The following is a 12,363-nucleotide window of genomic DNA, read 5'->3' as shown; positions in this document are numbered from 1 at the left end:
ATGTTACATATTTCGGTTAGAATTAAGTGCTAAGAAAATCTTTACCTCTCCTGGGATGTCTAGTTTTCATCTTCTTTGAAAATAAGAACCTCATAATTTCCCTTTGCTTTGGGGCCAGAAAATCAAGAGCTAAATTTATGTTCATATTGTTCCTCTGGTTTTGATGTCTAATCTTAAAATTTTCCTGATCCTGCTTTGACTGTCACTTGTAGTTTATCGTTATTTTATTATTCACATTCTTGTGGTCCAAGGTGAAAAGTAAATAAATAACTGAAGACAATTCTTTGGTACTTAATGTAAAATGAACCTTTCACTTCAACAAACTGCTTTGTACTACCTGAAGTATGTTTATTCTTCACTTATGACAATTCCAAAAGCAATGCATGATTTTTGAGAAACAAAAACAAACTGAGCTTTTAAAACCAGTTCAGTGAGGGATATATAAAACATACTATATTTTACTAAGCATCCCATTTTACAATTATCCATAGACTCAAGAGAAAAGAGTTTTCCTACCTGAAAAGGTGCATTAGATAGCACCTCATTTTGAGGATGAGAAAGGAAACTTAGAAAAATATTGACTTCCCTGGGTCCTGCAGCTATGCCAGTTATAACACAAGAATGGCTACAACCTAGCCTGACCTCCAGGGCTATGCATTATGGGCCAAATAAAAAAAATATGTTGTAACAGAAAAAATTACTTTTCGAAAGAAAAGGTTATCCCTTTATAACTGTTATCTAATAAACTGAGATGTCTTCAGCCTGGCTTTCCTTACAACCTCATCTTGTAAGTATCAAAACATGATGATCGGTCCTCCATCGCCTCCCAAGATAGTCCTTTCTGGTCCTGCAGTTATAATGACATGAACGGTTGGTTGGTGCTTTAAAAGCTACTGGAAACTTCTGTTTGCCTCAAGAATCTGATTTTACAACCAAAATGAACCAACAAACAACACAGTCTTGTCTCGTGACCTCAGAGTTGCACCTTGTTTTTAAACGAAGCCTGATCACACACTTTATTCACCTTAGTTCTTTTTTAAAAAAAACTTATTTATTTATTGATTTTTGGCTGCACTGGGTCTTCGTTGCTGCGCACAGGCTTTCTCTAGTTGTGGTGAGCGGGCGCTACTCTTCATTGCAGTGTGCGGGCTTCTCATTGCGGTGGCTTCTGTTGCTGCGGAGCACGGGCTCAAGGTGCGCAGGCTTCAGTAGTTGTGGCACGTGGGCTCAGTAGTTGTGGCTCGCGGGCTCTAGAGCACAGGCTCAGTAGTTGTGGCGCACGGGCTTAGCTGCTCCACAGCATGTGGGATCTTCTTGGAACCGGGCTTGAACCCGTGTCCCCTGAACTGACAGGTGGATTCTTAACCACTGCACCACCAGCGAAGCCCTCACCTTAGTTCCTAATGTTGTTTTCATAAAACAGCTATCCTCAAAGGCCAAAGACTAGTCAAAACTTATGACAGTAAAAAAGCTGTGTGATGGCTCAGACTTTAATTCCAAAAGGAATTCTGAAACCATTTCTGAAGAATGGAAACAACCCTGAAACGTCTTCCAAAGTAACTGCTTTGAATGAGACAGCACTTCTTTGGCTATGAAAATTATGCCATGTTTGTTATAAATTTAGTTTCAAAAATTTTAGACTAATCTTTTAAAAACAGCTTATTCATAGGCCTGACATTTGGCCATAAAATAAAACTTGCAAGGAGTTTTACCAATGTTTTCTCAAACATGATATAAGACTATGAAAAGTCAATGCTCTCTATTCCACAAGGCTATCCACAGTTATAACATAAAATTGAAACTACCTTGACAAAATTAATCACAACTCTTACCCAATAAGTTAGATCCAAATCCACATAGTGAAGAAAGGGGTTCCTCTCATAACTCTTATAAAGGACTTTATTCAATTATGTAGAAAATATACTGGCATTTATTGAGTATCTGTACTGGGTACAGTGAGTAGTTAAGAGGATGAGCTTTTGGAGCCCAGATCTTATTCTAAGGCAGTCAAGCAGCATAAAATAGTGGAAAACCTATGAAATGTTAAGTTTAAAGGCCCACCATTTTTTCTCACCATTTTAGCTTCACCTTATACTAATTATTTGATCCTGAATAAAACGCATGAGAAATGGATTGCTCTCTGACATGTGATATTTAAAAAAATATTTTATTTGTTATTTATTTACTTATTTGGCCGCGTCAGGTCTTAGTTGCAGCACGCGGGATCTCCACTGCCATGTGCGGGGTCTTCGTTGCGGCATGTGGGATCTTTCAGTGGTAGCATGCAGGATCTTTAGCTGCGGCATGTGGGGTTCTAGTTCCCTGGCCAGGGATCAAACCTGGACCCCCTGCATTGGGAATGTAGAGTCTTAGCCACTGGACCACCAGGGAAGTCCCCTGACATGCGATATTGAAAGTATTTCAATGGCAAAGAAGGAAAAACAGAGACTAAAAAGGAGACTCTGCAAAGGAAAGAGGAAAAAGTAACCCACCAAAGCACTCTGCCATTCATTTCTTAATAAATATTTACTGAGCATCCACTTTGTGCCAGACATTGGCAATACAGCCAAGAACCAGACACATAACCTAACAGAAAAGACAGATAAATATGTCATAATAAAATGTGACAATATTATAGGGAAACTACTGGGTGTTATAGGAACATGTAATAGGAGCACCTCACAAATTAGGCAATCGAAGAAAGCCTCTGGAGGAAGTGACGTTAAATGTACATTGGGAAGCTGGGTGGAATTAGCCAGGTGAAGAGTGGTTACGGGTGTTCTAGGCTCTCAGAGTGGTAACACCCGTCAGAGAGAGAAGTAGGAGATGATCTCAGAGAAGCAGGGAGTGCTTAGAGATGGATGCCTTGTAACCTGTACTAAAGAGTACGGACTGCACTGGAAAGAAGCGATGCAAGTATTTTAAGCAGGAAGTCATGTGGTCAGGCTGCGCGTTAGGACCACGGAGAATGGACTGGAGCAGAGCAACAGCGGAGGCAGGAAGCCCGATGGGGGTTGGGGGACTGCTGCAGGAGTGCCCGAGAGGGACGGTGAAGGCCTACAGCCAAGGCTGTGGGGCTGGAGAAAGGCAGATCAATTGAAAGCGAGGGGGAAGCAACAGGATTTATCAGAGATAATGTGAGAACATGGAAAGAGCCTGGGCTTTGGAGGCCGACAGAGCTAGGTTAGAAACCTGACCATACTATTTACCAGTTACACAAACTGCTTCATTTCCCTGAGCTTTAGTTTCCTTGTCAGTAAAACTTGGATAATACCATTCCCAGAGGTGGGAATTAATCAGCGTTTGGCACTTCAGTAGGTACTCAGTCATGTTATTTCTGTGGTAGGCAGAATTCCAAGATGGTGCCCAGGATTTCGGCCTCCTGGTGGACACACCCTGTAAAATGCCCTCCCCCTGACTGGGGGCAGGACTGGTGAATATGATGGGGCATCACTCCCATGATTATGTCATGTTATATGGCAAAAGGGAATTTGCAGATGTAATTAAGGTCCCTAAGTGAGCTGAATCTGAGCGAATCTAAAGGGAGATTATCCTGAGTGGGCCTGACCTTACCCAGTGAGCCCTTAAAAGAGGTGAGACCCAACAGGAGACACTCTCCTGTTGTTGGCCTTGAACTTGAAGACAAGTTGCCATGAGTTTTACAACTGCAAGGACCTGAATGCTGCCAACAACCTGGAAGAGGACCTCTAGCCTCAGCTAAGAACCCAGTTCTAGCCAACACCTGGATTCAGTCTTGTGAGAGATGGAGCAGCGAACCCAGTGGAGCCCTATCTGGACTTCTGATCTACAGAACTGTGAGCTAATAGATAGATATTGTCTTGAACTGCTAAATTTGTGGTAATTTGTTATGCCACAATAGGAAAGTTCCTTTCTATTCCCTCTGTACTTTTCAAAATAGAAGTTGTAGCATCCAAAAAGCTAATACAAGATTTTTTAAAAATAGAAATTCTGGTGAGGGAGGATAGAGTGAAATCTTCTGACCTAAATCAGACAAAGAAAACAGCAGCAAGGCCTTTACTTTAAAAACTTTCATTTCAGTAGTAAAGGTCCTATTTTTAGTATTCTTCTGGTGAAGTTAGTCATGTTCAGAGATGCTACACAAGTGAGTTCTGGGTGCTGCATCTCCTTTATTAATTTAGTAGCAGCCTCATATCCCCAAATGCTCTAAGTGACCTAATCCTTTCAAATCCCCCTTTACTGGGCCCAAGATAAAATGAGGTTGCATTACAAAGAAAGGCATGAGTTCATGTAAGTTCTGTTTGGCTATGAGAGAGAGACGGAGAGAGGGAGATATGAATTGATTAGTCTGTGTGATTCTGCTCTAAGAACCCATCCCTTGGAGTGTGTGACAGCATGAGATCTGCTTTCCCCAGACAGTTCCTGTATGTCTTCCTCAGTGTGTGTCACTTGCTACCCAAGTGTTAATTCTGATGTTTGGAGCTGACATAGTTTAAAAAATAAAATTATGGCTCTTTAACATATACCAATGACTTCAACCTGGTGAAGAGAGTAAAACCCAGGTGCACTGGGCTGACATTCTGTTGGACTGAGCAACTGCTGGCCTTCATCGTGGAACCTTCCTAAGGGATTTTCAAGGGAAACTCTGACAATTTTCACCTTATGTGCTGACCTTAGAACCTAACCATTGTGCTCTAAGATGTAACTCAGGCCTGTGGATCCAAAGTTTGGAATTCGAACTTAAGGGTTAAATTCTTTCCAGGGAACAGACATTTTTCTACATTAATAGTTAGAAATAACACACATAATGGATGATCTCGAGACATCAAAATATTTCCAAGTGACTCTAAATGCAAGGCTAGTAACTGCACCCTAGACTTTCTAGTGCAAGAAAACAGTATGGCAAGTGAATCACAGTAGTTACATCTGGAATAACATGGGCTCTCCTTTAACAAAATGTTAATATTTTAAAAACTTGGATACTTTATTACTAGCAGCAAATGACTAGCAACAAATCCCCTTAAGTGTGACTCACAAAGTTGTAATTTCTACAGCCCGAACCTCTTTTTAAATGTTTGAGGAGAGTGTCACAATATCAAGACCTTCTAAGAGCAACTTCTTGATGCCCTGTTTAAAGCAGTCACGCTGAATTCTTTGAGATCATAGAACTCTTTGAGAAACTCTGATGGAAATCCCTCTTCAAGCCCATCTATGAACCTATAGCTTAGGTTTAAGAACCTATTTTAGTTTAAGAACCTATTTTAAAGGATAAAACATCTGGGAGTTAAGGCAAAACATCATTTATGAATCTTCAAAATAAAACTTGGCTTTCTTCTGCTGATGACAGGAACCCAACCTCTTCATTGATGTTAATACTGTGTAGGAGACACCGTTACCAAGGCTTTACCTATAGGAACTCATTTAACCCGCCCAGCAACGCTATGAGGTAAGTTCCACCATCCCTGCCCTTTTCAAGATGAGAAGCAGACCCGGAGCCGTTTACCCGGGGAGTGGCAGGGCCATCATCTGATGCTCTTCTGAACTAACTTGACTCAGATCCCTAAATGCGATATGGCAAAAGGAAAGGGTGACAGAGAAGTAAAGTTTTCACACCAAAGCTTTAATTTTAACCATTCTGAATGGGGATCTATTTCTGCTCTCTCTCATAATACACCATTGAATATAATTTAAACATTCTTTCTGGGTCCTGTAATCAGAAAAATCTGGGTTCAAATTCCTGTGCTGCCACTAAACAGGGGTGCATCCTGGGGCAGGTTATTTCACTTTGAGCTCATTTCTGTGAAATGGACAGGATAATACCTACATCTCATTGGGTTCCTGTGAAAATTCACCAATATACCATAGATAAAAAACTTAGTGCAGTGCTTAGAACATATGAACAACTCAGTAAGTATAGCTCTTATTATTACTGTAATTTACTAAAGCCCCCTTCCTGCCTTCCACATGGTTACTTTTAACCTTCTGCTGGTTGGCCCTCCTGTGGTTCTCTGAACATCCTATGCCCTCTTGGGCCTTCATATGCTTTTCCACTCCCTGACTGGAATACCTATTTGCCCTTAAGTTTCGGTTCAGGGCTGCCTCCCCCTGAAAGCTTCTTGGACACCCACAGGCTCTCCCTGGCACTCTGCACCCACCTCTGCTGAGGTTCAACACTCTGAACGCTTTCCAACCCCTTACTACACCCGGAGCTCTTTGAGAGCTAACACCGTGCCTGATTCAGTGCCTGGCACAATGTAAGTGCAGAATAAATATGTACTGAATGCATAACAAAGTCTCAGAATTGTGTGTTTTTGAAAAGGCCAGTACGCACATTCATTTATGTTACCTTGTCTGCTTTTCACAACACCCTCGTAGGTGAAGTTCTACGAAGAAAACAACAGGGTCAGAGTGGTCCCCTGACTCCTCTCCAGCTGATGTTCCTTTCCCCAGTGCCCACGACGTGCTCCAAGGAGCTGTAGAAAACTTGCTCTATAACATCTGCTTTTGGTCCTTAGAGACCGTTTTCTTTCTGGTTCTTAACTGCTTTCCAAATAGGTGATAGCTAGAGTTTGCTTCCTAAAAGGTGGATGTTAGTATTAAAAAGCAAAAGAAAACAAAAAACCATAAAAGCAGAGCCCCTTTGCTTAGTCAAATATGTGAAATGAGCGGTTGAAAAAAAAACTTTTAAAAAGATGTTTTCAAGTATATTTTATGCTTCCGAAGAACGTGGGATGAAAGCAACGGTCGTTGTAACAGCAGCTACTGACTGAGCCCTGCCCTGTGCCAAGCGTGCTACATGTACACCTAATTTAATCTAAGTAACCCCATCTCACAAGTGAGCAGAGAAGTGAGGAAGCAATCTCAAGAGAACAAGGCTAGTAAGTAGCAACAAGAACAAGAACCGAGTCTGCTGAACTCAAGTCCAAGCTTTCAGCCCCTTCATTTCAACATCTGTATGCCTCCATAGGACAAATCTCAGACACCGGTGCACCATGTCCGTCTCCCCTACCCTAGAACCTACTTTTAGCTTTGTCAAAGATTGGTTGTGGCACTGGGTAACCATCTCTTAAGTTTTAGAAAGGAATGTGCTACAGTGGAAAGAGTACAGCCTTGGGGTTAAAGAACCTCTATGAAAATTCTGGCTCCATGTCTTTTCTTCTCAGCTTCCTCCTCTGTGAAAGGGGGCTAACAATACCTATCAGTCGAGACCCCTATGTGTGCAAAAATGCCTCAGAGAGCCTGGCACATAGCAGGCTCTCAGAGATGGTACCTCCTGATTTGTACCACTTATCGCTACTGTTACTCAGCTTCAGTCTTACCAGAGGGAGAATTTATGTAACACCATGACGAGTCTAGTTATCTCTCAGAATTTCGTTTATTAGTAGATCAACAGCAATGTCTGAGTGTGCCAGGCACTAGGCCACCGGGCTAGGCTTCGTTTGCTTAGAGGAAATGAGAACATTCTGGAAACATACAGGTAAGTGAAGGCACTCCTCTGAAGTGGCAACATCACAGATTTTAGTTTAAGTGGTAGTGAATGGGCTTTTACTGATTTAGTAAAACCAAAAGTAAGGTATTTCTGAAATGTTACCATGTCCTGCTCCTCCAATATAAACCAAAAGATCCCCACTCCAACGGGATGGTCTTAAAGGGGAAACGATACATCAAGGTATCACCATATGATTTATCTCTCCTCCTGGAAAGCAGGATTCAACAACACAGAAACAGAGAGGCAAACAGGAAAGCTAAAACACTCCCTAAGTGAAACTCCACACTGAAAGTGTCACCATTCACAAGGGAGACAGTCCGATCTCCCTTCTCTGTATCAGTCAAAATTCTCCGGAAGAGCCCCCCACCGCCGCCGCTGCCGCTTCCTTTGCTTCTCACTCTCGTGTGAACTCTGCCAACCTGGCTTCCATTCTCCCACTACACCTGAACTCCTGTCTTCTCAAGCATGAGACCAATCTGCTCTTGAAACTGTCTTCCTCCCGCTGTGATGCTCAGCCAGCCCTCTCAGTGTCTCCTCCAGCACCACGGCCCCTCTTCCCCGTCCAGTGCCCTCGTGTGTGTGCTACACGATTCCACTCTGGGCTGCATGACCTCCCATCCACTCACACGTTTCATTTACTGCCTGCGAGCACCCAACTTCTAACCCCGGTTTCAGGTGGTCCACTGAACTCTAGGTCTCGCATTTCCACTGCTCCCTGGAAAGCGTACTGAGATGATGACTGTAACAACTTGTATGGAATGTTATTTAGCTAATGTGCTGAACACTGTGCAAAGCCAAGGTTCCCAAACTTTGTTGGTTCATGGTTCCTGTGTGGGTCTTCACGTGGTACGTGCTTTTTATCACAGCAATCACTGAAAGGAATGGAACATAAAAAGATGTTGAAACTGTGAATTACTTTGTGCTAGTAGTTCATAAGGTACCTGACAGATGGCAAGTATGACTGTTTCTCCTGAAATTTTAATGTTGAAAAAATCTAGTGGTGCCACTGTGAGTCTGCTGTGGTGCCCCAGGGGGCCTTGGCACACTGAGGCCCTGAACACCTTTCCATGTATTACCTCACTGAACCCTTAACAACCCTACCAGGTAGGTTTATCATCATTCCCACTCGCAGATGGAGAAGTCATGCAACTTGTCCAACATTGCATAGCTTCGAAGTGGTAGAGCCAGGAATGGAGCCCAAGGGGTCTGGCTCCATAGCCACACTCTTAACCACTTAGCTATGCTGAATCTCTAGATGCTTGTATCTTGGAATCTAAACCTAACTTTTCTTCTTCTCCCAAACTAGCCATTCTCTTGCTTCTCTATTTTCATTGCAGTCTTGGTCACAGATTCTAGGGTAGAAAGGGCACACAGAGGCCTCCTGCGTTTCCACCAGTGGGCTCTCTGTGTGTGCTCACTGCGGGCTGAGGGAACGCTACTCCTGAAAACTTCCTTTCTATCTCTAGGTGGACTTTCAGATACTATTTTTTTTTTGTGTGGCCACGCTGCTTGGATTGCAGGATCTTAGTTCCCCAGCCAGGGACTGAACCCGTGCCCGTTGCAGCGGAAGCGCAGAGTCCTAACCACTGGACTGCCAGGGAATTCCCTCAGATAGTTCTTTTTTTATACTGAAACAAAACCCAGGATTTAAAAAATTTATTTATTTCTTGATGCTTTTGGAAAGGATTTTTTTTAAAGCTCCATGGAAATTTTCATGCACAGGTCAGGTTTAAAAAACATGGCGTATGTCCCATAAATAACCTGTTGGCTAAATAAATGATTACATTCAAAGTATCAGGTTTCAGGTTTGGACCGTCACCAGTCAAATACTGATTCATAGTTAAGATTTTTTGCTATAAACTGAAATTCATTTTTCACTAGCAACTGTTAGCTGCATGGGGGAATTACAAATAAGTCCCTACCCTTGAGGAGATTATAATTTTATCTTGCAAGGCACCCAGGTTCAAACCCTTAAGGGACATCTATATACTCATTTATGTTTCTGGCTCCCCAGAGCCAAGCCCAGCTGCCAGATCTTGTCAGTTTTTCCTTCAGAGTCTTTCTTGTATCTGTCTCTTCCATTTTATTTCTATCAGGCTTTCATTACTGACTTCCGACTATAATAACCTCCTCGGTGATCTGCCACAAGTCTCTCCTCGGTCTAAGTCACCATGTATAGCTTCATCATTTTATTCTTAAATTATCATTTACAGCATATTTAAACTCTGCTCATAATCCCAAAGTGCCCATGGCCAAATCCCTTACTTTGGCATTCAAGATTCTTTACCATTTGCTTACAACCTACCTTTTCCATGCTATGTTTTCATCCACATATTCATTCATTTGACATGTGTCACAAAATGCTTACCAAGGAGACTGAGGAGTTGAAGGTAATAACGTTGAAGTGGCTAGGAGTCACTAAGGAGCTAAAACGCCCTCCAGGAGTCTTCAGTAGGGGAAACCGAATATATACAAAGATGAATCCAATATAAGGAAGAAAACAAGTGCAGTAACTTCCCATACCAAGGGTGTTATGGGAATTCAGAAGTTGATTATAACAGGAGAGTGAGGATGTCTTAGAGGAGGTGGCATTTGATTGCATTTTGAAGGGAAGGCAGGGCTTCAATGTGTGGAGGAGAAAAAACAAGGGGAAAGAAGGTCACCGCAAAATACCATCCAAGGAGTGGAGCTAAGACGGTAAGGAACAAGTCTGGTTCCCACACGGCGCATGCAAAGCAGGCTAATGGGGGTAAGGCTGAAAAGGGAAGTTTCAGGCTGAATCACAATTATGAATGCTTGGCCAAGGGTTTGGACTTTGATATTTATTCATTCAAGAAGTATTTACTGACTTTCTACGATGGGGCAGACTGTGGGTTATGTACCAGGGACAGAGTAGACAGCAAGATAGACATGATCCCGGTCCTCCTGGAGCTTACGGGTCTAACATAAAGGCAGTAAGGATCCACTGAGGATGTTGAACAGACAACTGTCATCATCAAAGTGGTCCTTAGGTTCATTCCGGCATCAGAGTAAGATGAATTGCACGGGGGAAGAAATGGAAAGGGGGCCGTTTATTACTCCATTGAGTACTGGGAGGGATGAGGCAGTGGTGATAGAGGCATAAAGGTGTGGAAGTTATTAAAGAGCAAGAGTATCAGGCTCAACAGTTGAGTGGAAATAGTGGAGGGTGTGGGCAGGGAAATGTAAAAGTGAACCATAAGGTTAGAAAAAAATCAGAACAGTGGTTGGTTTTAGGGGTGGGGATTGACTGAGAAAGGGTATGAGAAACAACAGTGGGTATCTGTGATGAGGGTAATATCTGTATCTTGATAGAGGTTTGGTCACACGGGTGTGTGAACCTATCAAAACTCATCAGGTGGTATACTTAACATCTGTGCATTTTACCATACGTGAATTTTACCTAAAAAAAGCCCAGAAAACAAATATTGAACTTAAGTTAATGATACGCAAGCTGAAGTGTTTACGGGTGTGTATATGATACCTACAACTTACTTTAAGATACATTAACAAAGATAAGATGGATTGATGGATGGATGGATGGATGATAAAGCAAACAGCAAAATGTTAAATGAAGAATCTCCATGGGTGGCATATGGTATTCACTGTACAATTCTTTTTTTGTGTGGTACGCGGGCCTCTCACTGCTGTGGCCTCTCCCGCTGCGGAGCACAGGCTCCGGACGCGCAAGCTCAGCGACCATGGCTCACGGGCCCAGCCGCTCCGCGGCACGTGGGATCCTCCCGGACCGGGGCACGAACCCGCGTCCCCTGCATCGGCAGGCGGACTCGCAACCACTGCGCCACCAGGGAAGCCCATGTACAATTCTTTCAATGCTTTTTGTTTGAAAAATTTCATAATGAATTATTAAGAAAAATAATCAGCGTATAGTTTTTAGTTTGGATTGACGGTTAGGACATGCGGACTACAGAAGGAGATGGAGGAGGAGATGCATGTTAAAGGGTCTGGATGATGAGCTCCATTAGTGACACATGGCTCTGAGGTAGCCAAGGCTTCCAGGAAGAAATATTTATCAGACAGCTGGAAACACAGGACTAGAGTTCAGTTGTTTCGCTATGCTGCTTCCTAAACACCTCTCTGCCTCCATGTGTGCCCCTCTGCTGATAACCTTTTTCTTCTTTAGAGCTTTCTCTGACCACCCTGCCCTCCTCACATTTAGCACTGTAAGATTAGTTTACGGCATTATCGTGTATCACTAGAATGGAAATTCTTGGAATAAACAGACTCTTACACAGAGTATGTACTATTTCATGAAACGATTTTGGAATAAACAATGAATAACCCCACCCTAGTGCTGGACTGTCCAGTTCTTGATGCTCACACTGATTGTTAGCTCAGAAGGTACAGTTAAAAAAAAAAAAAAGATACAGCTTTTTCTTTCTGATCCATATACTTGCTTAAAAGGCACTCCTACTAGTGGAGAAAATCACTTGTGCCTCAATTATAGACTGAAATGAAACCGCCAAGCCCATATTCTTAATATATTTGCTTTTCTCTTTCTTAGCTGCCTTTCTTTCAGATTTTACCTGACATTTAACTTTGCAGAGCAAAGGAAGAAAATGGTTGCCCTTAGGTGGCAAAACTATGATTTTTTTTCTTTCTACTATTCTGAATTTCCAAATTTCTAGAAAAATAATATATTACTTTGGTAATCTGGGGAAAAAGTTTATCTTTTAAAGGAAACCTGTAATGACACAGTCATCAGCCCCTGTACTGTAGTACAACTGCTAGAAAATTTCTTGAGTTGTGAGAAAGAAATCAAACCAAGGCGGCTGCTTTCTCATTCCTGTCTCCTCAACAAACAGTGAGCTCACTGAGGTCCAGAGCTGTGTCCTCCTGCTCCTCTTTCCACCCCT

At 42.5% G+C, this 12,363-nt stretch overlaps 1 protein-coding gene across 4 annotated transcripts in view; it reads right to left on the bottom strand.

The window, feature by feature from the left end:
* HMGXB4 (HMG-box containing 4) overlaps positions 1-12,363 on the bottom strand; it is a 30,855-nt gene that overhangs the window by 10,330 nt on the left and 8,162 nt on the right. The window lies entirely within an intron of this gene.

This window comes from Kogia breviceps, chromosome 12 (genome assembly GCF_026419965.1).
Source record: "Kogia breviceps isolate mKogBre1 chromosome 12, mKogBre1 haplotype 1, whole genome shotgun sequence".
In the NCBI taxonomy this organism is placed as follows: domain Eukaryota; kingdom Metazoa; phylum Chordata; class Mammalia; order Artiodactyla; family Physeteridae; genus Kogia; species Kogia breviceps.
The sequence above is the reverse complement of the archived record's forward strand: the minus strand, read 5'-3'. Positions and strand labels throughout refer to the sequence as shown.